Genomic DNA, 26735 nt, shown 5'->3' with positions numbered 1-26735 from the left:
ATATGGCAGCACAGTGATTCCTATGATCGAAGCAGTTTAACACATAATTAAAGACAAGCGTAGCTGCTGAAACGAGTCTAAAACAGACTGGTGCACATTCACAATATACTGTCATTTGAAGTTTTAAAAAGTTCTTAGCTGAGAGTCTGCCAGTGATTCCAATATGTTTACAGTTTTGAAATTTGGTGATACTTATCTAGGTCAAAAAGAAAGTGCACGTGATCTTGAGGCGCCTTTCCAATAAAATAAAAAACTATGGTCTTATTCTGATGACATGAGGATCGATGCTTGAAAAACAAACACTCTCGCACTTAACCATAATAATCTCATCATGAACAGTACCAGTCAAAGGGTCGACACACCTACTCATTCAAGGGGTTTGATTGATCTACATAGTAGAATAATAGTGAAGACATCAAAGATGTTAAAACATTAGAAATCATGTAGAAACCAAAAAAAAAGTGTTAAACAAATCAAAATATATTTTATATTTTGAGAATCTTAAAATAGTCACCCTTTGCCTTGATGACAGCTTTGCACACTCTTGGCATTCTCTAAACCAGCTTCATCTGGAATGCTTTTCCAACCATCTTGAAAGGGGTTCCCGCATATGCTGAGCACTTGTTGGCTGCTTTTCTTTCACTCTGCGGTCCGACTCATCCCAAACCATCTCAATTGGGTTGAGGTCGGGTGACTGTTGAGGCCAGGTCATCTGATGCAGCACTCAATCACTCTCCTTCTTGGTCAAATAACCCTTACACAGTCTAGAGGTTCTGGGTCATTGTCCTGTTGAAAAACAAATGATAGTGGGACTAAGCTCAAACCAGATGGGATGGCGTATCGCTGCAGAATGTTGTGGTAACCATGCTGGTTAAGTGTGCCTTGAATTCTAAATAAATCACAGTGTCTCCAGTCTTTGTGAGACACGGAGGTTGGAAACAAAAATCTCAACATTTGGACTACAGAACAAAAAGGGCAGATTTCCACCGGTCTAATGTTCATTGATCATGTTTCTTGGCCCAAGCAAGTCTCTTCTTATTATTGGTGTCCTTTAATAGTGGTTTCTTTGCAGCAATTCGACCATGAAGGCCTGATTCACGCGGTCTCCTCTGAACAGTTGATGTTGAGATGTGTCTGTTACTTGAACTCTGAAGCATTTATTTGGGCTGCAATTTCTGAGGCTGGTAAATCTAATGAACTTAACCTCTGCAGCAGCAGTAACTCTGGGTCTTTCTTTCATGCGGCGGTCCTCGTGAGAGCCAGTTTCATCATAGACCTTGATGGTTTTTGCAACTGCACTTGAAGAAACTTTATAAGTTCTTGACATTTTCCGGATTTACTGACCTTCATGTCTTAAAAGTAATGATGGACTGTCGTTTCTCTTGCTTATTTGTGCTGCTCTTTCCATATTATGGACTTGGTTTTTGTATACCACCCCTACCTTGTCACAACAACTGATTGGAATTTCTTTCTTTAATCTGTTTGAGCCACAAATGAACTTAACAAGGCACACCTGTTAATTGAAATGCATTCCAAGTGACTACCTCATGAAGCTGTTTGAGAGAATGCCAAGAGTGTTCAAAGCTGTCATCAAGGCAAAGGGTGGCTACTTTGAAGAATCTCAACTATAAATGGTTACTACATGATTCCATGTGTGTTATTTCATAGTTTGATGTCTTCACTATTATTCTACAATGTAGAAAATAGTAAAAAAATAAAGAAAAACCCTTGAATGAGTAGGTGTGTCCAAACTTTTGACCGGTACTGTATCTGGGAGCTGTTGGCTAGAGAGCATGTTCCAAGACCAGAGTAGGCACATTTGCTATTTAACGTAACAGTTTGTGACAAAACTATCTGAAAAGCTGAATGCGTTGGAAACACATTTTTTATTCAGTACATGAAAACTTAAGCAAAAAAAGTATAATATGATGATGCATATTTTTGAATATTTGCATGAAAATCTGTCACCAACTGGATGGAAACCTAGATACTGACAATAAATGGTTCAAATTAATAAAAAATAAAAAATAAAAAAGTGTGCCTGGAAGTGAATCATTCTCTGCAGTTTAGATGTGAAAAAAAAGGACTCCCTCTAAACCAATTTGAGAGTTAGGAATAGTAGAATAAACAAATTGCAATTTCTAAATTTGGTTGTGAATCAGCAGTTTATTTCTTATTATGTCAGTCACTAACAGACACTCAATTAGCCGTATCAGCTAACATTTTTTAGATTTGTAAATTAGTCTAGCAGCCAGCTATCTAAAAATGTGTAGTAATCTTGGTCGAATTACCCACCAAGGGGGCCACCATCAATTTTTTCCCCTCTCACTCAGAGATCATGTTAAAAACTGCAAATATTTCTCTACACACTACAGCAAAATGTATATACTGAACAAAAATAAACAAAGTGTTTCATGATCCTAAATCATGTTTCATGATCCTAAATAAATGTGGGACCTAACGAACAAATAGCTTATTTCTCTCAGATTTTGCGCACAATTTTGCGCACATCCCTGTTAGTGAGCATTTTTCCTTTGTCAAAATAATCCCAACACCTGACAGGTGTGGCATATCAAGAAGCTGATTAAACAGCACGAACGTTACATTACAAAGGTGCACCTTGTGCTGGGGGAAAAAGGCCACTAAAATATGCAGTTATGTCACAACACAATGCCACAGATATCTCAAGTTGAGGGAGCATGCAATTGGTATGCTGTCTGCAGGAACGTCCACTAAAGCGTTTGTCAGAGAATTTAATCTTCATTTCTTTACCATAAGCTGCCTCCAACATCGTTTTAGAGAACTTGACAGTACATCCAACCGGCCTCACACCTGCAGACCACGCCAGCCAAGGACCTCCACATCCGGCTTCTTCCCCTTATTTTCAATGACGGCCTAGGAACAGTGGGTTAACTGCCTGTTCAGGGGCAGAACGACAGATTTGTACCTTGTCAGCTCGGGGATTTGAAATTGCAACCTTTCAGTTACTAGTCCAACGCTCTAACCACTAGGCTACCTGCCGCATTATAGAAATGTATACACGCTCACAAGTGGCGCAGCGGTCTAAGACACTGCATCTCAGTGATAGAGGCGTCAGGTTGTGGACAGGTGTCTTTTATACTGATAACAAGTTCAAACAGGTGCCATTAATACAGGTAACGAGTGGAGGACAGAGGAGCCTCTTAAAGAAGAAGTTACAGGTCTGTGAGAGCCAGAAATCTTGCTTGTTTGTAGGTGACCAAATACTTATTTTCCACCATAATTTGCAAATAAATGCATTCAAAATCCTACAATGTGATTTTCTGGATTTTTTAGTCTCTCATTTTGTCTGTCATAGTTGAAGTGTACCTATGATGGAAATTACAGGCCTCTCTCATCTTTTTAAGTGGGAGAACTTGCACAATTGGTGGCTGACTAAATACTTTTTTGCACCACTGTGTGTGTGTGTGTGTGTGTGTATATATGTATATAGGACTAAGCTCAAACCAGATGGGATGGCGTATCGCTGTAGAATGTTGTGGTAACCATGCTGGTTAAGTGTGCCTTGAATTCTAAATAAATCACAGTGTCTCCAGTCTTTGTGAGACACGGAGGTTGGAAACAAAAATCTCAACATTTGGACTACAGAACAAAAAGGGCAGATTTCCACCGGTCTAATGTTCATTGATCATGTTTCTTGGCCCAAGCAAGTCTCTTCTTATTATTGGTGTCCTTTAATAGTGGTTTCTTTGCAGCAATTCGACCATGAAGGCCTGATTCACGCGGTCTCCTCTGAACAGTTGATGTTGAGATGTGTCTGTTACTTGAACTCTGAAGCATTTATTTGGGCTGCAATTTCTGAGGCTGGTAAATCTAATGAACTTAACCTCTGCAGCAGCAGTAACTCTGGGTCTTTCTTTCATGCGGCGGTCCTCGTGAGAGCCAGTTTCATCATAGACCTTGATGGTTTTTGCAACTGCACTTGAAGAAACTTTATAAGTTCTTGACATTTTCCGGATTTACTGACCTTCATGTCTTAAAAGTAATGATGGACTGTCGTTTCTCTTGCTTATTTGTGCTGCTCTTTCCATATTATGGACTTGGTTTTTGTATACCACCCCTACCTTGTCACAACAACTGATTGGAATTTCTTTCTTTAATCTGTTTGAGCCACAAATGAACTTAACAAGGCACACCTGTTAATTGAAATGCATTCCAAGTGACTACCTCATGAAGCTGTTTGAGAGAATGCCAAGAGTGTTCAAAGCTGTCATCAAGGCAAAGGGTGGCTACTTTGAAGAATCTCAACTATAAATGGTTACTACATGATTCCATGTGTGTTATTTCATAGTTTGATGTCTTCACTATTATTCTACAATGTAGAAAATAGTAAAAAAATAAAGAAAAACCCTTGAATGAGTAGGTGTGTCCAAACTTTTGACCGGTACTGTATCTGGGAGCTGTTGGCTAGAGAGCATGTTCCAAGACCAGAGTAGGCACATTTGCTATTTAACGTAACAGTTTGTGACAAAACTATCTGAAAAGCTGAATGCGTTGGAAACACATTTTTTATTCAGTACATGAAAACTTAAGCAAAAAAAGTATAATATGATGATGCATATTTTTGAATATTTGCATGAAAATCTGTCACCAACTGGATGGAAACCTAGATACTGACAATAAATGGTTCAAATTAATAAAAAATAAAAAATAAAAAAGTGTGCCTGGAAGTGAATCATTCTCTGCAGTTTAGATGTGAAAAAAAGGACTCCCTCTAAACCAATTTGAGAGTTAGGAATAGTAGAATAAACAAATTGCAATTTCTAAATTTGGTTGTGAATCAGCAGTTTATTTCTTATTATGTCAGTCACTAACAGACACTCAATTAGCCGTATCAGCTAACATTTTTTAGATTTGTAAATTAGTCTAGCAGCCAGCTATCTAAAAATGTGTAGTAATCTTGGTCGAATTACCCACCAAGGGGGCCACCATCAATTTTTTCCCCTCTCACTCAGAGATCATGTTAAAAACTGCAAATATTTCTCTACACACTACAGCAAAATGTATATACTGAACAAAAATAAACAAAGTGTTTCATGATCCTAAATCATGTTTCATGATCCTAAATAAATGTGGGACCTAACGAACAAATAGCTTATTTCTCTCAGATTTTGCGCACAATTTTGCGCACATCCCTGTTAGTGAGCATTTTTCCTTTGTCAAAATAATCCCAACACCTGACAGGTGTGGCATATCAAGAAGCTGATTAAACAGCACGAACGTTACATTACAAAGGTGCACCTTGTGCTGGGGGAAAAAGGCCACTAAAATATGCAGTTATGTCACAACACAATGCCACAGATATCTCAAGTTGAGGGAGCATGCAATTGGTATGCTGTCTGCAGGAACGTCCACTAAAGCGTTTGTCAGAGAATTTAATCTTCATTTCTTTACCATAAGCTGCCTCCAACATCGTTTTAGAGAACTTGACAGTACATCCAACCGGCCTCACACCTGCAGACCACGCCAGCCAAGGACCTCCACATCCGGCTTCTTCCCCTTATTTTCAATGACGGCCTAGGAACAGTGGGTTAACTGCCTGTTCAGGGGCAGAACGACAGATTTGTACCTTGTCAGCTCGGGGATTTGAAATTGCAACCTTTCAGTTACTAGTCCAACGCTCTAACCACTAGGCTACCTGCCGCATTATAGAAATGTATACACGCTCACAAGTGGCGCAGCGGTCTAAGACACTGCATCTCAGTGATAGAGGCGTCAGGTTGTGGACAGGTGTCTTTTATACTGATAACAAGTTCAAACAGGTGCCATTAATACAGGTAACGAGTGGAGGACAGAGGAGCCTCTTAAAGAAGAAGTTACAGGTCTGTGAGAGCCAGAAATCTTGCTTGTTTGTAGGTGACCAAATACTTATTTTCCACCATAATTTGCAAATAAATGCATTCAAAATCCTACAATGTGATTTTCTGGATTTTTTAGTCTCTCATTTTGTCTGTCATAGTTGAAGTGTACCTATGATGGAAATTACAGGCCTCTCTCATCTTTTTAAGTGGGAGAACTTGCACAATTGGTGGCTGACTAAATACTTTTTTGCACCACTGTGTGTGTGTGTGTGTGTGTGTATATATGTATATATATATATATATATGTATATATATATATATATATATATATATATATATATATATATATATATATATATATATATATATATATATATATATATATATATATATATATATATATATATATATATATATATATATATATATATCAGAGCAGCAGGGACACCCCGCCAGAGAGCATTTCAGCAGGAAGCCAGAGTCACTAAGGAGGTCACCCACAGAAAATGAAAGTTAACATAACATTCTAGAGAGCCCTGCATGACGGGAGTCGTGTTTTCAATAAGCTCCAGCAGTCGGCTAAATAGCAGAAAACAAACTCATTGTCAGGAGACTACTTCTTTCATTTAAAATATTAACTAGGCTTCATTTCATTTAAAAATTTAAATTCGGAAGTCAAAAAAGTCTGTATAGCCTTCCCCACTGTAAGTAACAATATGCATCTTGTGATTTATTGATAGGACAGGCGCCTGTCAGTCACAAAGCGAACATTGACTAACAATGGCGCCGGAGAAGAAGGCTGACATTCTATGTGTCCCCAACCGATTGTGTTTTTTTGTTCATTTATTTGAGTTGTTTGTAAATTATTTAGACTTATCTTGAACATAATGTTGCCGCTACCGTCTCTTATGACCGAAAATAACTTCTGGACATCAGGACTGCGATTCCTCACCACGGACTGGCAGAATCCTTTTTCTCCTTTAACGAGTCTGACGAGCCCAGCGCGAATGATATACTGATGTGTTTCTGAATGGACATAAATGTTTATAGGCCCAGATCCCTGTGATTTGCGTGAAGAGGAGGCAGAGAAAAAGGGGCCAGAGGAAGGGCTCCACTTTCTTCCATTCTGCTACCAAACGTGCAATCGTTGGAGAATAAAATAGATAACCTATGAGGAAGATTAAACTACCAACGGGACATTCAAAACTGTAATATCTTATGAATCATGAGGTCGTGGCTGAACGACGACACTATCAACATACAGCTGGCTGGTTAAACACTATGCCGACAGGATAGAACAGCAGCATCTGGTAAGACAAGGGGTGGTGGACTATGTATTTTTGTAAATAGCAGCTGGTGCACAATATCTTAGGAAGTCTCGAGCCATTACTCACCTGAGGTAGAGTATCTCATGATAAGCTGTAGACCACACCATCTACCTAGAGAGTTTATCTGTATTTCTCATAGCTGTTTACATACCACCAGTCAGAGGCTGGCACTAAGACAGCATTGAATGAGCTGTATTCCGCCATAAGCAAACAAGTAAACTCACCCAAAGGCGGCACTCCTAGTAGCGAGGGATTTTAACGCAGGGAAACTTAAATCCGTTATACCAAATTTCCATCAACATGTTAAATGTGCAGCCAGAGTGAATAAAATAAAATAAACTCCAGACCACATTTACTCCACACAAACACAGCTCTCCCTCGCCCTCCATTTGGCAAATATGACAATTCTATCCACCTGATTCCTGCTTACAAGCTAAAATTAAACAGGAAGCACCAATGACTAGATACATTTTAAAAAGTGGTTAGACAAAGCAGATACTAAGCTACAGGACAGTTTTGCTAGCACAGACTGGAATATGTTCCGGGATTCCTTTGATGGAGGAGAACACCACATCAGTCATTGGATTCATCAATAAGTGCATCGATGACATCGTCCCCAAATTGACAGTACGTACATACCCCAACCAGAAGCCATGGATTACAGGCAACATCTGCACTGAGCTAAAGGCTTGAGCTGCCGCTTACAAGGAGCGGGACTCTAACCAAGAAGCTTATAAGAAAGTGTCAATACAGGACTAAGATCGAATCGTACTACACCGGCTCTGACGCTCCTCGGATGTGGCAGGGCTTGCAAACTATTAGACTACAAAAGGGAAGCACACCCGAGAGCTGCCCAGTGACACGAGCCTACCAGACAAGCTAAACTACATATGCTCGCTTCGAGGCAAATAACACTGAAACATGCATGAGAGCACCAGCTGTTCCGGAAGACTGTGATCACGCTCTCCGCAGCCGATGTGAGGAAAACCTTCAAACAGGTCAACATTCACAAGTTCGAATCTGTAATACCAACATGTTTTAAGCAGACCACCATAGTGCCTGTGCCAAAGAACACTAAGGTAACCTGCCTAAATGACTACCAACCTGTAGCACTCACATCTGTAGCCATGAAGTGCTTTGAAAGGCTGGTCATGGCTCACATCAACACCATTATCCCAGAAACCCTAGACCAACACCAATTTGCATACCCCCCTAACAGATACACAGATTATGCAATCTCTACTGCAATCCACACTGCCCTTTCCGACCTGGACAAAAGGAACACCTATGTGTGAATACTATTTATTGACTACAGCTCAGCATTCAACACCATAGTGCTCATCACTAAGCTAAGGACCCTGGGACTAAACAAATCCCACTGCAACTGGATTCAGGACTCCTTGACGGGCCACCTCCAGGGTGCAAGTGTAGGTAACAACACATCCGCAACGCTGATCCTCAACACAGGGGCCCCTTAGGGGTGAGTGCTCATTCCCCTCCTGTACTCCCTGTTCACTCATGACTGCACAGCCATGAGTGACAAAGACAAAGGAGATGATTGTGGACCACAAGACAGGGCTACAGCGGAGCAGGTTGAAAGCTTCAAGTTCCTTGGTGTCCACATCACCAACAAACTATCATGTTTCAAGCACACCAAGACGCACAACAAAACCTATTCCCCCTCAGGAGACTGAAAAGATTCGGTATGGGTCCTCAGATCCTCAAAAATTATACAACTGCACCATCAAGAGCATCAATGCCTGGTATGACAACTGACCGGGATTCAACCACAAGGTACTACAGAGGGTGGTGCAAACGGCCAGTACATCACTCGGGCCAAGCTCCCTGCCACCCAGGACCGCTATACCAGGCGGTGTCAGAGGAAGGCCCTAAAAATTGTCAGACTCCAGCCACGATAGTCAAAGACTGTTATCTCTGCTACCGATTGGAAAGCGGTACCAGAGCGCCAAGTCTATGTCCAAGAGGCTTCTAAACAGCTTCTACCCCCAAGCCACAAGACTCCTGAACATATAATCAAAGGGTTGCCTAGACTATTTGCAACCCCCCTCTTTTACGCTGCTGCTAGTCTCTGTTGTTACCATCTATGCACAGTCACTTTAATAACTACCTACATTTACAGTTGAAGTCAGAAGTTTACATAGCCAAACACATTTAAACTCAGTTTTTCACCATTCCTGACATTTAATCCTAGTAAAAATTCCCTGTTTTAGGTCAGTAAGGATCACCACTTTATTTTAAGTATGTGAAATGTCAGAATAATAGTAGAGAGAATTATTTATTTCAGATATTCTTTCATCACATTCCCAGTGGGTCAGAAGTTTGCATACACTCAATTAGTATTTGGTAGCATTGCCTTTAAATTGTTTAGCTTGGGTCAAACGTTTTGGGTAGCCTTCCACAAGCTTCCACAATAAGTTGGGTGTATTTTGACCCATTCCTCCAGACAGAGCTGGTGTAACTGCGTCAGGTTTGTAGGCCTCCTTGCTCGCACACGCTTTCTCAGTTCTGCCCACAAATTTTCCATGTGATTGAGGTCAGGGCTTTGTGATGGCCACTCCAATACCTTGACTTTGTTGTCCTTAAGCCATTTTACCACAACTATGGAAGTATGCTTGGAGTCGTTGTCCATTTGGAAGACCCATTTGCGACCAAGCTTTTAACGTCCTGAATGATGTCTTGAGATGTTGCTTCAATATATCCACATAATTCCCCTTCCTCACGATGCCATTGATTTTGTGAAGTGCACCAGTCCCTCCTGCAGCAAAGCACCCCCACAACATGATGCTGCCAGCCCCATGCTTCACGGTTGGGATGGTGTTCTTAGGCTTGCAAGCCTCCCCCCTTTTCCTCCAAACACAACAATGGACATTATGACTAAACAGTTCTATTTTTGTTTCATCAGACCAGAGGATATTTCTCCAAAAAGTACGATCTTTGTCCCCATGTGCAATTGCAAACCGTAGTCTGTTTTTTTATAGCGGTTTTGGAGCAGTGGCTTCTTCCTTGTTGAGCGGCCTTTCAGGTTATGTCGATATAGGACTTGTTTTACTGTGGACATAGATACTTTTGTACCTGTTTCCTCCAGCATCTTCACAGGGTCCTTTGCTGTTTTTCTGGGATTGATTTTCACAAAGCGCCTCCTTCCTGAGCGGTATGATGGCTGCGTGGTCCCAAGGATGAACCAGACTTGTGGGACCAATGTTTTTTTCTGAGGTCTTGACTGATTCTTTAGATTTTCCCATGATGTCAAGCAAAGAGGCACTGAGTTTGAAGGTAGACCTTGAAATACCTCCACAGGTACACCTCCAATTGACTCAAATGTGTCAATTAGCCCATCAGAAGCTTCTAAAGCCATGACATAATTTTCTGGAATTTTCCAAGCTGTTTAAAAGGCACAGTCAACTTCGTGTATGTAAACTTCTGACCCACTGGAATTGTGATACAGGGAATTATAAGTGAAATAATCTGTCTGTAAACAACTGTGTGTCATGCAACTTTGTGTCATGCACAAAGTACATGTCCTAATCGACTTGCCAAAACTTTAGTTTGTTAAGAAGAAATTTGTAGTGGTTGAAAAATTGGATTTAATGACTCCAACCTAAGTGTATGTAAAGTTAAAACTTCAACTGTACATATTACCTCGACTAACTGGTGCCCCTGCACATTGACTCTGTACCGGTACCCCCCTGTATGTAGTCTCGCTATTGTTATTTTACTGCTGCTCTTTACTTACTGTGTATTGCCGCCCTCGAAGAAGCGTTATCCATGCAGAGCAAGGGGAACAACCACTCCAAGTCTCAGAGCGAGTAACGTTTGAAACGCTATTAGCGCGCACCCCGCTAACTAGCTAGCCGTTTCACATTGGTTACACCAGCCTAATCTCGGGAGTTGACATGAAGTCATAAACAGTGCAATACTTGACGCACAACGAAGAGTTGCTTGCAAAACGCACAAAAGTGCTGTTTGAATTAATGCTTACGAGCCTGCTGCTGCCTACCACCGCTCAGTCAGACTGCTCTATCAAATCATACTTAGTTATAACATGATAACAGACAGAAATACGAGCCTTCGGTCATTAATATGGCCGAATCCGGAAACTATCATCTCGAAAACAAGACGTTTATTATTTCAGTGAAATACGGAACCGTTCCATATTTTATCTAAGGGGTGGCATCCATTAGTCTAAATATTTCTGTTACATTGCACAACCTTCAATATGGGGCGGCAGGGTAGCCTAGTGGTTAGAGCGTTGGACTAGTAACCGAAAGGTTGCAAGTTCAAATCCCCGAGCTGACAAGGTACAAATCAGTTAACCCACTGTTCCTAGGCCGTCATTGAAAATAAGAATTTGTTCTTAACTGACTTGCCTAGTTAATAAAAGGTAAAAAAAAATAAAAAATACATCAAATTAGGCGGCCCAAACTGTTGCATATACACTGACTCTGCGTGCAATGAACGCAAGAGAAGTGACACAATTTCACCTTTCATATTGCCTGCTAACCTGGATTTATTTTAGCTAAATATGCAGGTTTAAAAATATATACACTTCTGTGTATTGATTTTAAGAAAGGCCTTGATGTTCATGGTTAGGTACACATTGGAGCAACGATACGCACCGCATCGATTATATGCAACACAGGACACACTAGATAAACTAGTAATACCATCAACCATGTGTAGTTAACTAGTGATTGATTGATTGATTGTTTTTTTTAGATAAGTTTAATGCTAGCTAGCAACTTACTTTGGCTTACTGCATTTGCGTAACAGCCAGTCTCCTCGTGGAGTGCAATGAGAGGCAGGTGGTTAGAGCGTTGGACTTAACTGTACGGTTGCAAGATTGAATCCCCCGAGCTGACAAGGTGAAAATCTGTCGTTCTGCCCCTGAACGAGGCAGTTAACCCACCGTTCCTAGGCCATTGAAAATAAGAATATGTTCTTAACTGACTTGCCTAGTTAAATAAAGATTAAATAAAAGGTGTTTAAAAAAAAAATTATAATAATTCAAATCGGCCAAATCGGTGTCCAAAAATACCGATTTAAGATTGTTATGAAAACTTGAAAATCGGCCCTAATTAAATCGGCCATTCCGATTAATCGGTTGACCTCTAATTCAGACCCCTGGACTTTTTCCACAATTTCTTACGTTGCAGCCTTACTCTAAAATTGATTTTTTTTATTTTTATAAAAAATAAAAACATTCCTCAATATACATGTAGAGAATTATTCAGACCCTTTACTCAGTACTTTGTTGTAGTACCTTTGGCAGCAATTACAGCCTCAAGTCTTCTTGTGTATGTCCCTAAAAGCTTGGCACATCTGTATTTTGGTAGTTTATCGCATTATTTTCTGCAGATCCTCTCAAGCTCTGTCAGGTTGGATGGGCAGCGTCACTGCACAGTTATTTTCAAGTCTCTCCAGAGATGATCAACCGGGTTCCAGTCAGAGCTCTAGCTGGACCATACAAGGACAGTGTGCTTAGGGTCATTGTCCTGTTGGAAGGTGAACCTTTGCCCCAGTCTGAGGTCCTGAACGCTCTGGACCAGGGTTTTCATCAAGGCTCTTTGCTCCGTTCATCTTTCCCTCGACCCTGACTAGACTCCCAGTCCCTGCCGCTGAAAAATATCCCCAAAGAATCATGCTGCCACCACCATGCTTCACCGTAGGGATGGTGCCAGGTTTCCTCCAGATGTGATGCTTGGCATTCAGGCTTGGTTTCAATAGACCAGAGAATCTTGGTCAGAGTCCTTTAGGTGCCTTTTGGCAAACTCCAAGCTGTCGTGCCTTTTACTGAGGAGTGGCTTCCGTCTGGCCGCTCTACCATAAAGGCCTGATTGGTGGAGTGCTGCAGAGATGGATATCCTTCTGGAAGGTTCTCCCATCTCGATAGAGGAGCTCTCGAGCTCTGTCAGTGACCAGCGTGTTCTTGGTTACCTCCCTGACCAGCCCTTCTCCCCTGACTGCTCAGTTTGATTGGGCGGCAAGCTCTAGGAAGAGTCTTGGTGGTTCCAAAACCGCAGACATGTTTTGGTACCCTTCCCCAGATCTGTCCCTCGACACCATCCTGTCTCAAAGCTCCATGGACATGGCTTGGTTTTTGCTCTGACAACTGTTGGACCTTACAGGTGTCTGCCTTTCCAAATCATGTCCAATCCATTGAATTTACCACAGGTGGACTCCAATCAAGTTGTAGAAACATCTCAAGGATGATCAACGGAAAAGGGATGCACCTGAGCTCAAATCTTGAGTCTCATAGCAAAGGGTCTGAATACAGTTTTTTTTATTTTTATACATTTGCAAAAAGTTCTAAAAATCATTATTTTCAATCCATTTTAGAATAAGGCTGTGATGTAACAACATGTATGAATTGTAACAAAATGTCTGCATGCATTGTATATGGATGATTTACAAAGCCAGGCAAATTTAACATTTAGGCTGTTGATTATTATTAGGTTGTGGTTTCCTCTCTCCTCACTTTTCTTAGACATTAAAGGCAAGGGCTGTTTTCTCGTCTCCTAACGCCACTACTGCCTCCATCGCATTGTTCTCAACACCAATATGCTGGGTAACTGCTATTATGCAAATAGCAATATGGTCTAGGAAAAGGCGACAATTCAACAGCGCACTGATGTTTCAGAACCCAGGACAGCGATGGCTATCCAATGCGGGAGAAAGAGCAGAGGTGTAACTTGCACCATTGTTCTGATTTAATATAACAATATACAATTTCAGTAGCACGTCTTAGAATAATGTACTGTGCCATCCCCACATCCTCCACAATAATCTTTGTCATGATATATTTAGCTAGCTAAGAAGATCACATTTAATGGCTAGTTAGCTTCGCAAGCTTGCAAATGTTAGCTGCCAGCTAGCTAACGTCGACATGACAGAATTTCCATGCAATTTGGTTTAGCCAGCTTTTTTGCATTAGCACTCTAGCTAGCTAGCTAACCTTTGAACCCAGGTACTGTCTATCTAGAAAGCTGGTAAGTTAGCTAACATCGGTTGTCAGCACAATAATTGTTCAAATTTTAAGACAAGCTAGTTAGCGTATTAGCAAACATGTTGATAGCTAGTTATGTGTTAGCAAGTAATGTTAAACACTAGCTACCTATTATTATGAGCTAGCAGTAGATAACTAGCAAAGCCTAAATGGTATAAATCATGACAATGATAATGATAGTAGAGGTATCTAGTGTATATGCAAACAATTCATATATCCTCCCCCAGATTCCTCTAAAGCACATATGTCAGAGTCAAGGCCCGCGGGCCACATCCGGCCCGCAAGAAGGTTTTTTACGGCCCCTGGGATGATCTTGATTTATTATTAGAACCGGCCCGCAGCAAGCCGGCAGCCCGCAGATCTTTTACACGCACCAATACTACATTTCCCACAATGCAAAGGTGACGCACCGAGCAGTAGGCTGCTTCATTTCAATATTTATTGGCACAGCAGTCGTCAGCATCACAGTAAAATTAACTTTCAGATACCCATCAAAAATGGCAAAACGGAAGGTGGATACTGAGAACCGGGGGTTTCAAACAAGGTGGGAGTCGGAGTATATGTTCACGAAGGTAGCTGGAAAACCTGTGTGTCTTCTGTGTGGAGAAAGTGTGGCGGTACTGAAAGAGTATAATCTGAGACGACATTATGAAACGAAACACGCGGACACACACGCGGACGCAACTGTCAAGGCCAGTTTTATTTTGGCAGAAGAGATCGCTAAATCAGCCCGGCCATTTACGGAGGGGGATTTCATCAAAAACTGCATGATTAAAGTTTGTGACGAAGTTTGCCCAGAAAAAAGGCAACTCTTTTTAAATGTGAGTCTGAGCAGAAACACCATTGCCGAGAGAGTAGACCAGTTGTCCATCAATCTAAAAGAGCAGCTTGTGAAAAAGGGAAAAGATTTTATTGCATATTCCTTGGCTGTGGATGAGAGCACCGACATTTCTGACATTGCCCAGTTGTCAATTTTCATCCGCGGAGTGGACTCCAACCTAAGCGTGACAGAGGAGTTTTTGGCTTTACGTCCTATGCATGGCACAACTACGGGGCATGATTTGTATGAAGAGGTGTCAAGATGTGTAAATGAGATGGAGCTGCCTTGGGAAAAACTCGTGGGTTTGACAACCGACGGAGCACCTGCGATGTGTGGACACAGGAGCGGACTGGTGGCGAAGATACGGGAAAAGATGCAAGAGGAAAACGCGACAGGTGAGCTGACAGCTTATCATTGTATCATACACCAGGAAGCGTTGTGCGGTAAAGCCTTGAAAATGGAGCATGTAATGAGCATCATCACGCGCACAGTTAACTTTATCAGAGCCAAAGGTTTGAATCACCGCCAGTTCAAGGCATTTCTGACGGAGTTAGAAACGGAGCATGGTGATTTGCCTTATCACACAGAGGTGCGATGGCTAAGCCAGGGAAAGGTGCTTCAAAGATGTTTCGAGCTTCGTGAGGAGATTTGTCTGTTCTTGGACAGCAAAGGGAAAGACACAACACAACTCCGAGACGAAATGTTTCTGTGTGAAATGGCTTTTCTGTGTGACATTACGAGTCATCTGAATGCAATAAACTTGCAGCTGCAGGGTCGGGATCGTGTCATCTCTGATATGTACAGTACAGTGAAGGCATTTAAAACCAAACTGACTCTGTGGGAGACGCAGATGCGGAAAGAAAATTTGAGCCACTTTCCCAGCTGCCAGACCATGAAAGAGAAGCTCTCTACCAGTGCGTTCCCGAGCACACAGTTGGCTGATAAAATAGGTATGCTTGCCGCTGACTTTCGACGCCGATTTGCTGACTTTGAAGCACAAAAAAGCAGGTTGGAACTGCTCGGTAACCCATTTGCTGTTGACGTGGAAAGCTCACCACCAAACCTCCAAATGGAGTTGATTGACCTCCAATGCAATGATGCACTGAGGGCAAAATATGCGGCAGTGGGGGCTGCGGAGTTCGCCCGTTTCCTCCCCGGCACAATGCCCCAGCTGCGCATCCAGGCTGCTCAAACGTTGTCTATGTTTGGCAGCACATACCTGTGTGAACAACTGTTTTCTTTGATGAACCTGAACAAAACATCACACAGAAGTCGACTTACTGCTGAACACCTCCACTCAATTCTGAGGATTTCTTCAGCTCAGAGCCTTACCCCGAACATTGATGAACTTGTGGAAAAGATGGGACACCACCAAGTATCACCCTCAACCTCAAACAAGTGAACATTACTGTGCAATCACATATTTAGAGTTTTTACTCAGTTCAAGTTTAAAAGTTAAAATTTAATATTTGTTTTCACTGCATGTTACTTCTCCTTAAACAAAGTGTTGTTTTTGATTAATAGATTTTTGCACTTTATTTTTTTGTATTTCAATCCAATTATATTTTAAAAATATTTCAGTTGAGTGGATGATAGAAAATTGCTATTATTGTTTTTTCTTTGAAGTAAATTTAGCCCACTTTTGCTAAAATAGAAAATATAGTCTACTGATGGTGCCTTGAATACCGGTTTCTTTCATTTAATGTTCATGTTATGGGGATATTTATATAAAGGAAATGTGTCTTTTGTGTCTGTTGAAAATTAAAGATTACTGACAGAGCCATAAGAAAATATTGCTTTATTTATCTGATCATATTGTAATATATTTGTTAGGTTTTCAGTAGGTTCAATTAGGTTCACTAGACTATATGCGTCATTTAAAAAATTTTCAATGAACATTCGAACAGTCCGGCCCTCGTCTTGTAGCTGATTTTTTTATTTGGCCCTCCGTCCATTTGACTTTGACACCCCTGCTCTAAAGGTCTCAGACTCCAGGATGGGAAAATGCATAACATGAAATAAACAGATTAAGACAGAAGGGGACCATGAGACCCTGTTGCATTTGAAATAGTTAATCTGTTGTCAATTTCTATTCTGATTTATAATGTTAAAAAGGGGAGAAAAATACCCCATTTATCTGAATTAGCAAGGCTACTCACTAAACCAATGATAGGCTACAGATGATACTTTTTTGTATGTCTACACTTCTTCAAATTAGTGGATTTGGCTATTTCAGCCACACCCGTTAATGACAAGTGTATCAAATCTAGCACACAGCCATGCAATCTCCATAGACAAACATTGGCTGTAGAAGAATGACCTTACTGAAGAGCTCATTGGCTTTCAAAGTGACACCATCATAGGATGCCACCTTTCCAACAAGTCAGTTCGTCAAATGTGTGCCCTGCTAGAGCTGCCCCGGTCAACTGTAAGTGCTGTTAATGTGAAGTGGAAATGTTTAGGAGCAACAGCGGCTCAGCCGCGAAGTGGTAGGCCACACAAGCTCCCAGAATGGGACAGAGTACTGAAGCGCGTCGCTCCAAAAAAATTGTCTGTCCTTGATTGCAACACTCACTACGAGTTCCAAACTGCCTTTTGGAAGCAACGTCAGCACAATAACTGCTTCATTAAATGGGTTTCCATGGCCGAGCACCCGAACACAAGCTGAAGATCACCATGCGCAATGCCAAGCGTTGGCTGGAGTGGTGTAAAACTCGCTGACATTGAACTCTGGAGAGTGGAAACGCGTTCTCTGGAGTGATGAATCACTCACCATCTGGCAGTCCGACGGACAAAGCTGTGTTTGGCAGGTCCCAGGAGAATGCTACCTGCCCAAATGCGTAGTGTCAACTGTAAAGTTTGTTGGAGGATGAATAATGGTCTGGGGCTTTTTTTTCATGCTTTCGGGCTAGGCCCCTTACTTCCAGTGAAGGGAAATCTTAACTCTTCAGCATACAATGACATTGTAGAAAATTCTGTGCTTTCAACTTTGTGGCAACAGTTTGGGGAAGGCCGTTTGGTGTTTCAGCATGACAATGCCCCAGTGCACAAAGCGAGGGCCATATAGAAATGGTTTGTCGAGATCGGTGTGGAAGAACTTGACTGGCCGGAACAGAGCCCTGACCTCAACCCCATCAAACACCTTTGGGAGGAATTGGAGTGCCGACTGAGAGCCAGGCCTAATCACCCAACCTCAGTGCTCGACCTCACGAATGCGCTTTGTGGCTGAATGGAAGCAAGTCCCCGTAGCAATGTTCCAACATCTAGTGGAAAGCCTTCCCAGAAGAGTGGAGGCTGTTATAGCAGCAAAGGGGGACCAACTCCATATTAATGCCCATGGTTTTGGAATGAGATGTTCGACGAGATGGCCACATACTTTTGGTCATGTAGTGTATATTTTCAGGAGCTATAAATGTTGGTAACGCATTTATGAATGATTAATTTACACTTTAAATAAGGTATATTTTATCAGTTATACATTTGGGTAAATCATTAAGAGATTTGAGAGTTCACTCAGACCTTAAACATACTTATAGGGAGTATTGGGTACTCATCACTACATACAGAAGAGACAAATCAACACGGTTAAAAAATGCAACAAGAAATAATAAAATAATACGAATATAAAGTAAATGGCTCGGTAGAATAAACCTTTTTGCAAAAGTATAGTAACTAGGCACAATTTATAGTCCAATATTTACACATGTTTTGGGAAAGGTGGACAGGGGTGCAAGTGTTAAGATTTGCAGAATTTAGCAATCATAATAAGAGTCTGATAGCAGCAGTTGTGACATGTGTGTAGCATGAGTGTGTGCGCGCATGAGCTAAGGGGCAGAGAATCAGGGCTAGTGATCAGTCCAGTTCAACTGTTCAGCAGTCTGATTGCTTGTTGATTTAAAAAATGGTCTGGGAGCCTGTTGGTATCAGAACTCATGCGTCGATACAAACTGCCCAACGGTAAGGAAGTGAACAGCTAGTGGCTGGGGTGTGTGGGGTCCTTGATGATGCTGCAGGTCATCCTCAGACACAGCTTTGACTATATGTCCTGGATGGATGGTAGCACGGTCCCACTGATGTACGGGGCCGTCTTCACCACCCGCTGGATGGCCTTATGGTGGTGGTTGGCGATATTCCCGTACCAGGCCGTGATGCAACGGGTCAGAACGCTCTCGATGGTGAGGCGGTAGTTTTTGGACAGGACCCAGCCGTCTCAGAATAATCTCAGCTGTACATAAGTGTTCTAAGCGTAAACTAGGCCTAGTTGACGTGTAATTTACAGTTAAATCTCATAACCGTTGGCAGGACTCACTCGCCAAGACAAACATGGGAGAGGCAGAATGTAAACATGCTTCCTGCCTGATAAGAGAGAGCAAATCACTTGCTACATGGCCACTTACCTACCATTTCAGCCTGTCCGACATTTTGTCTTTGTGTGTTAGGGCATAGAGCTTGCCATTACTGCTTAATCAGTCTCTTGTATATCTATTTATGGAATAGGTTGTGTTATTTCTATGCATTATTTATAAGTGCCGCATATTGTCTTGTGAATATAATTCGGAGCTGGAGATTTTAATCTGTTAACATCAAGTATTTCAGAGTGTGTTTGCTGTAGTTTGCGACTTGCTAAATAAAATGTGGAACTTAAAAACAGAACAAATACGCATCTCAATCCCAATAACGGCTGAATATTTCCACAGCGGTTTGTTCACATGCTCAACATGGATCACGATGATACAACTAGGAAACGACCAGGAAAGCCCACAACCTAAACATCCACTGTGCTAATGAGAGAATACAAATACGTCTAAATCACCTTTTCATTATAGGGTTTTTCTTATGTATAAAATGTAAACGTTTCCTGCAGGCAAACTGTGTTGCTGTACTTTCTATAGCAGCCCGGGGTATCATTATAACCATCTGTCCCAGAACAACCTCCCAAACATCTACTCCCTTCAACCAACACAAAAGTCTCACACCCTCGCCTGAGGCTCCTAGTTCATTCAGTCTTCAGCGGTTCCCTGCTTTATTTCAGAGGACACAACTGACCTGTAGTCAGTTCACTCATGTGGCAATGTCCTCCTCAGGAGAGAATAACTAAGCCAAATCAATAGGTTAGGTGAAGGTTTACTGATTTAGGTTTAATGATTTACATTTTGGTACAAATGACAATAGGTAAAACACTTTAGGCCTATGTGAAATGCAGCAAAAGACCATTAAAAACTTGCGCCATATAAAGATAATAAAATGTACTATGCACCTTTTGGGACATGCCCCATTTCCAATTTCTGCCTGCGCTCAAACATGACTCACCCTCATAAAACATACGTGCCATACTGAAACAAGAGTTTTGCTGCCATCAGCTTGGCCCAGAAACTAGCTCTGTTAAGCAACACCACACTGCCACTACTTTATACCAGGTAAACAGGTGTGTATGTGTGTGGCACAAAAACTACATTCTCACTACTGCTAGCTAACACACAGTCTGATTGTAGCAGTGAGCTAAGCTTACCTTTCACCTGAGCAGCACAGGATACCACATCCAGAAGCCTACGTAAGAACAGTCTGCCTTACCTTGGGAGAGAGAGAAGTTTAATTCTGAATCACATGCTCCTTATGAATCATAGTCAGAGGCTGCACATCCCTCCCACAGACACACACCCTCCATATCACAAAACCAACTCCTGAGCCCCACCCAGTTGTCCTGAAGGAGCAGAGACAGGAAGCATTTATGTCTCCCTGGGTAGATCAAGCTGCCCGTTGACCCTGTTAGTGATGAAAACCACAGTACAGATTCAGCACAACTGATTAGACTTGGTCCAAATGCCTCAGCAGCATTTTATTCTGAATGAAGAAACCTTGAAATAGTCCACTGAAATAGGCTAGTCCATGTTTTGGCAGGAATACTTTAGGGGTTACCCAGTCAATAATTGTAAAGTGTTGGTCCTATGTTTCATGAGCTGAAATAAAACAATTCCAGAAATGTTGCATACTGATCAATATTTCTGTCTATAATAAAGCATTGGGTATTGAGTAGAATGATACCCAATTCTTAGGTAAATCTGTAGAATGCAATGTGAATGTCAGTACACACAATAGGCTGACTGGGGAGGTGAATTCAGTCACAGTCCTGCGATAAGAGCTACAACGCTAATATTTTGATAAACTCTCCACAGTTGTGTTCTGTGGGTGTCACCGAGTAGACTGGTAACCCATTTCATTGCTTCACATTCCAGCCTTGTTTAACATTATCAAATCTAAATATGGCATGATTCCACCAATTTTAACCTTCTGCATCACTTTCAACGAGGTACTTTTATGTTGAAGGAAAACTGCAAATTCGACTATTGTGCATAATCCTTATTGTGGCTAGCTTCACAAAACATAACCCCGTCCGGTCGAGTCTCACTAGCCAGATGAAGCTAGCTGGCTGCTTATAACATTAGCTTTGGGCAACAGGGTTAAGTAGCTGGCTAGCTATTTATTTTCATAAGCTGAAGTTCCATTTCAACAGGCGAACAACAAGTGGCTACTTAGCTAATACTTACTCACAAGGATTCCTAAACCATTGCTAAGAATATTGAAAATGACTGCAGTTTCTACTGGTCATTGTTTTCAGGTTGGTTATATTGGTGCTAGCTAGGTACCAAGCTAAAGCTAGCTACCCCAGAAGTTGCGGTTGAACAAATAATGCTTTATTACCAATGCAGTATTGTAAACACATTGTTCGTGGTCGGTGTTTGCATACTTTTTTCTACAGCTTTGACAGTGCTACTGATAGTAATGGTGGTGCTTGGCTTGCACGTGCAAATTCAGAACAAATAGCGTTATTTGACGCATATCTTTTTTAACACGCAAAGACCCAAACGGCGTTCCATATTATGTCATGAAGCTAATAGCAGTGACGCTATGTGTAACTCCAATAGGGCAACATGTGCACTGTTGACGAAAGCCAACGTCAAGGGCAATGAATTTCATTATCTTGGCGTTAATGGATTTCACCTTTGAGTTGTCTTGCCAAAATGTTCTTCCTCTTTCAAATGACTGCTCGACTTGTTGACTGCTCGATCCACACAGCAGACATTGTGGGCTAGGTTAGGAATGCTGTGTTGCACGTGTAGCGCAAAACTATACGTAGCGTCATTACGTCATGCACCTACGTTATATAGGTATGTACGTAAGCTTTGACATCAGTGTTAAACTAGACATCGGCTGAAACCGATGTTGGCATTTTTAGCTAATTTCGGCAGATTCCGATATGTTCACCGATATATTGTGCATCACTAAAAATCATACTAAAATATCATTGACTAAACAAATAACTTATGTTTTTACATGGATATATTTCCATGTTTATTTATTCATGCATTTCATGCTTTAAAAATGTTTATGCAATATTTATCAAGCGTTGGTGGTTAAAGTGCATTCGGAAAGTATTCAGACCCCTTAAATTTTTCCACATTTTTACATGAATCTTTTTTTGAATAAGGCTATAATCTGTCTTTCATCAACCTACACACAATACCCCATAATGACGAAGCAAAAACTGTTTTGTTTTTTTTAAGCTAATTTAAAAAATATTACATTTACATAAGTATTCAGACCCGTTACTCAGTACTTTGTTGAAGCACCATTGGTAGCGATTACAGCCTAGAGTATTCTTCGGTTTGACGCTACAGGTTTGGCACAGCTGTATTTGGGGAGTTTCTCCCATTCTTCTCTGCAGATCCTCTCAAGCTCCATCAGGATGGATGGGAACCGTAACTGTGGCTGGGCCACTCAAGTACATTCAGAGACTTGACCCGAAGTCATTACTGCGTTGTCTTGGCTGTGTGCTTAGGGTCATTGTCCTGTTGGAAAGTGAATGGACCCCAGTCTGAGGTCCTGAGGTCCTGAGTGTTCTGGAGCAGGTTTTCATCAAGGATCTCTATACATGTTTGACTTGATCCTGACAAGTCTCCCAGTCCCTGCCCTGAAAAACATCCACACAGCATGATGCTGCCACCACCATGCTTCACCTTAGCGATAGTGCCATATTTCCTCCAGATGTGACACTTGGCATTCAGGGCAAAGAGTTCAATCTTGGTTTAATCAGACCAGAGATGGTCTGAGAGTCCTTTAGATGCCTTTTGGCAAACCCAAAAGGGATGTCATGTGCCTTTTACTGAGGAGTGGCTTCCGTCTGGCCACTCCACAATAAAGGCCTAATTGGTGGAGTGCTGCAGAGACAGTTGTCCTTATGGAAGGTTCTCCCATCTCCACAGAGGAAATCTGTCCCTCTGTCAGAGTGACCATCGGGTTTTTGGTCACCTCCTTTACCAAGGCCCTTCTCCACCGATTGCTCAGTTCAGCCAAGCGGCCAGCTCTAGGGGGTTCCAAACTTAATCCATTTAAGAATGATGGAGGCCACTGTGTTCTTGTGGACCTTAAATATTGCAGACATGTTTTTGGTACCCTTCCCCAGATCTGCACCTCAACACAGAGCTCTGTGTCTCGGAGCTCTACGGATAATTCCTTTGACCTCATGGCTCGTTTTTTGCTCTGACATGCACTGTCAACTGTGGGACCTTATATAGACAGGTGCGTACCTTTCCAAATCATGTCCAATCAATTGAATTTACCACAGGTGGACTCCAAGTTGTAGAAACATCTCAAGGATGATCAATGAAAACAGGATTCACCTGAGCTCAATTTCGAGTCACATAGCAGAGTCCCTGAATATTTATGTAAATAAGGTATTAATTTCATTTTTAATACATTTTTTAAAAATCTAAACCTATTTTATCTTTGTCATTATGGGGCATTGTCTGTAGTTTGCAGAGTGTTCATTTTATTTTTGTATTCTCTTATTAAAACAAGTCCGACGCTGCGTAATGGGCAGGTCTATCTCACTGTCTGGAGGTTCTGGCTGCTGTGATTGGATAGAGCATACAGCTGATAGAGCACAATCAGCCAAGCTGCTTCTCAAGTGTTAGCACTGGGCAAATGGGCATGACTGTAATTCATACCCAACCTACCAGTAAGTCATGACAAACTCTTGTACAAAACTCAGTTTTGTACAATATTGAACAAAGTTATCAGATTCACACTGTAGTCAGAGTGACACTAGATTCTATTTTTCGGTCTCTTATTGACGCCACAAAGGTCATTTTAAAAAACCAGTGAAATTGGTTCTAAAAAGGGGGTTGACCTTTAATCAGTAGTTTTGAAAAGGCCTATAATTTTGAAAATGATTATAAACAAACACTGACCTTGTGGTATTTCACTGATGAAGGTTATTTTAATTAAACTAATTTTGAGAGGGCCTGAAGCACTTCACCAATCAGGCCTTTATGGTAGAGTGGCCAGAGGGAAGCCACTCCTCAGTAAAAGGCACATGACAGTCAGCTTGGAGTTTGCCAAAAGGCACCTAAAGACTCTCAGACCATGAAAAACAAGATTCTCTGGTCTGATGAAACCAAGATTGAACTTTTTGGCCTGAACGCCAAGTGTCACGTCTGGAGGAAACATGGCACCATCCCTACGGTGAAGCATGGTGGTGGCAGCATCATGCTGTGGGGATGTTTTTGCGGCAGGGACTGGGAGACTAGTCAGGATCGAGGGAAAGATGAGCAGCACAAAGTACAGAGATCCTTTATAGGATCAGAGAGAAAAGTAGAGAGAAAAACATGGATTACAGGTATCATCCACACTGAGCTGTAGGCTAGAGCTGCCCCTTTTAAGGTGTGGGACCCTAACCCAGATGCTTGTAAGGAATCCCACTGTGGACTCCCTAGTGGCACAGTGGTCTAAAGCTGTGCCACTAAAGAGTCCGGGCTCGGTCGCAGCCGGCCGCGACCGGGAGACCCATGGGGCGGCGTACAATTAGCCCAGCGTCATCTGGGTTTGGCCGGCAGGGATGTTCTTGCTCCATCGCGAACTAGCGACTCCTGTGGCGGGCCGGGCGCAGTGCACGCTAACACTGTCGCCAGGTGTACGGTGTTTCCTCCGACACGTTGGTGTGGCTGGCTTCCGGGTTAGGCAGGCATCGTGTCAAGAAGCAGTGTGGCTTGGTTTCTGAGTTTTTTTTTGTTTTTTTTAAACCTTTATTTACCTTTATTTAACTAGGCAAGTCAGTTGAGAACAAATTCTTAATTTCAATGATGGCCTAGGAACAGTGGGTTAACTGCCTGTTCAGGGGTAGAACGACAGATTTGTACCTTGTCAGCTCGGGGATTCGAACTTGCAACCTTTCGGTTACTAGTCCAACGCTCTAACCACTAGGCTACCCTGCCGCCCCGATGCACGCCCCTCGACCTTCGCCACTCCTGAGTCCGTACAGGAGTTGCAGCGATGAGACAAGACTAACTATCAATTGGATACCATGAAATTGGGGAGAGAAAGGGCTAAAAAAATATATATATACACACACAAATAGCAATCCCACTGTGACCTCCGACGAGCCATCAAACAGGCAAAGTGTCAATACAGGACGAGGTTTGAATCCCACTACGCCTGCTTGGATGCTCATCAAATGTGGCAGGGCTTGTAAACTATTTAAGTGCAGAGATTACATGTATTTTTTCCCCCCAGCGCGTTTCTAGACAGGTGCATGACAAATGGTCCATTCTAAATCAAAACAAATTTCACACATATTATTTAGTATATGTGAAGACAATATTAACTCAAGAATAGTCTGATAAAATATATTAGTCCCACCACTTGTAAATGATACATTATCACTAGTGAATGATGCCCAGCATAAGGCAAGAAACAATGCCTTTTCAAATCAGTCGCACACCTCACTAAAGTGGCCAAATAACTTCTTAAAATGAAGCACATTAATCTGCTTTTACAAGGGGTGTAAAGCCTAACTGGCATGCATACGCAGCGCGTGAGTTTCAAGTTTGGGGAAGATCATTTTCCATAAAAATGCACCTTTATAATAAAAGCATGACATGTATAATCACATTTGCGATCACTTTTGATAAGCGTTTTCCCGCTAATGGAAAGTTTGCACTTATAGTCAGTCTACTGCCATGTGCGCATTGTTGCGCTTATAATGTGAAGATGGCCTAATACTTCGTACACATTTTAAGCTAAACGTTCTGATCTGTTGCGTCAGCCTCATCGCGTAAAAAAAGTTGTAAATTGTTGTATTAAAAGTCCTAGACTATGCTCGGAATAATAATATATTTTTTTTGCACAGAGTAGGTCAACTTTTGTACTATGGGGGATGCTTTTGCTGTTCGTTAGGCCTACTCATCTTGTTGGCTGACAAAGTAAATGTGGACAGTTCTTCCAATATCTTCAATACGCACCTCGGAATTGGATCATTTTTCCTCACATGTTGCCAAAACTCAACAGCGCGGGCCACTAGGCAAAATATGTGCTTTGATTTTAACTAAAACAATCTGCTCAAATTCGCTTTCTGTACATAATTCAAAATGCTGTATAATTTAAGAACATCTAAATGCATATTTCCATGAAACTGATTGAGATCAAATGGCTGGCATGCAGATGCTGCATGGACGTTTCACAATTGACAACAAGTAATTTGAAGGGAGGGTGACCAAACATTTGGTTAGAGATATACACATGCACAGAAAGTGATTTGGATATTCAGCTCTGAGGAAAAGGGATGGGGGGGGGGAACGGTTACCTTGGAATCCGCAGCCTCTGCCCTTTAAGGAAAGGGAACATATGTGAGCGAGCAAACACACTGTTTGACTGAGTTCCTAATATAC

General features: G+C 41.8%; 1 protein-coding gene across 5 annotated transcripts in view; it reads right to left on the bottom strand.

Annotated features, from left to right (window-relative positions):
• The window catches only part of LOC139367964 (oxysterol binding protein-like 5), a 109056-nt gene that overhangs the window by 71001 nt on the left and 11320 nt on the right, over nt 1-26735 (bottom strand). For 2 of the 5 annotated variants that reach the window (XM_071106401.1, XM_071106411.1), the window contains one exon: nt 20522-20583. The exons of the other annotated variants lie outside the window; for them this stretch is intronic. The gene's annotated coding sequence lies outside the window, so the exon portion shown is untranslated. The remainder of the gene's footprint in view (nt 1-20521; nt 20584-26735) is intronic. 5 annotated transcript variants of the gene reach the window in all.

This window comes from Oncorhynchus clarkii, chromosome 2 (assembly GCF_045791955.1).
Source record: "Oncorhynchus clarkii lewisi isolate Uvic-CL-2024 chromosome 2, UVic_Ocla_1.0, whole genome shotgun sequence".
NCBI lineage: Eukaryota > Metazoa > Chordata > Actinopteri > Salmoniformes > Salmonidae > Oncorhynchus > Oncorhynchus clarkii.
Note: the sequence above shows the minus strand (reverse complement) of the source record. Positions and strands in the feature narration are given on the sequence as shown.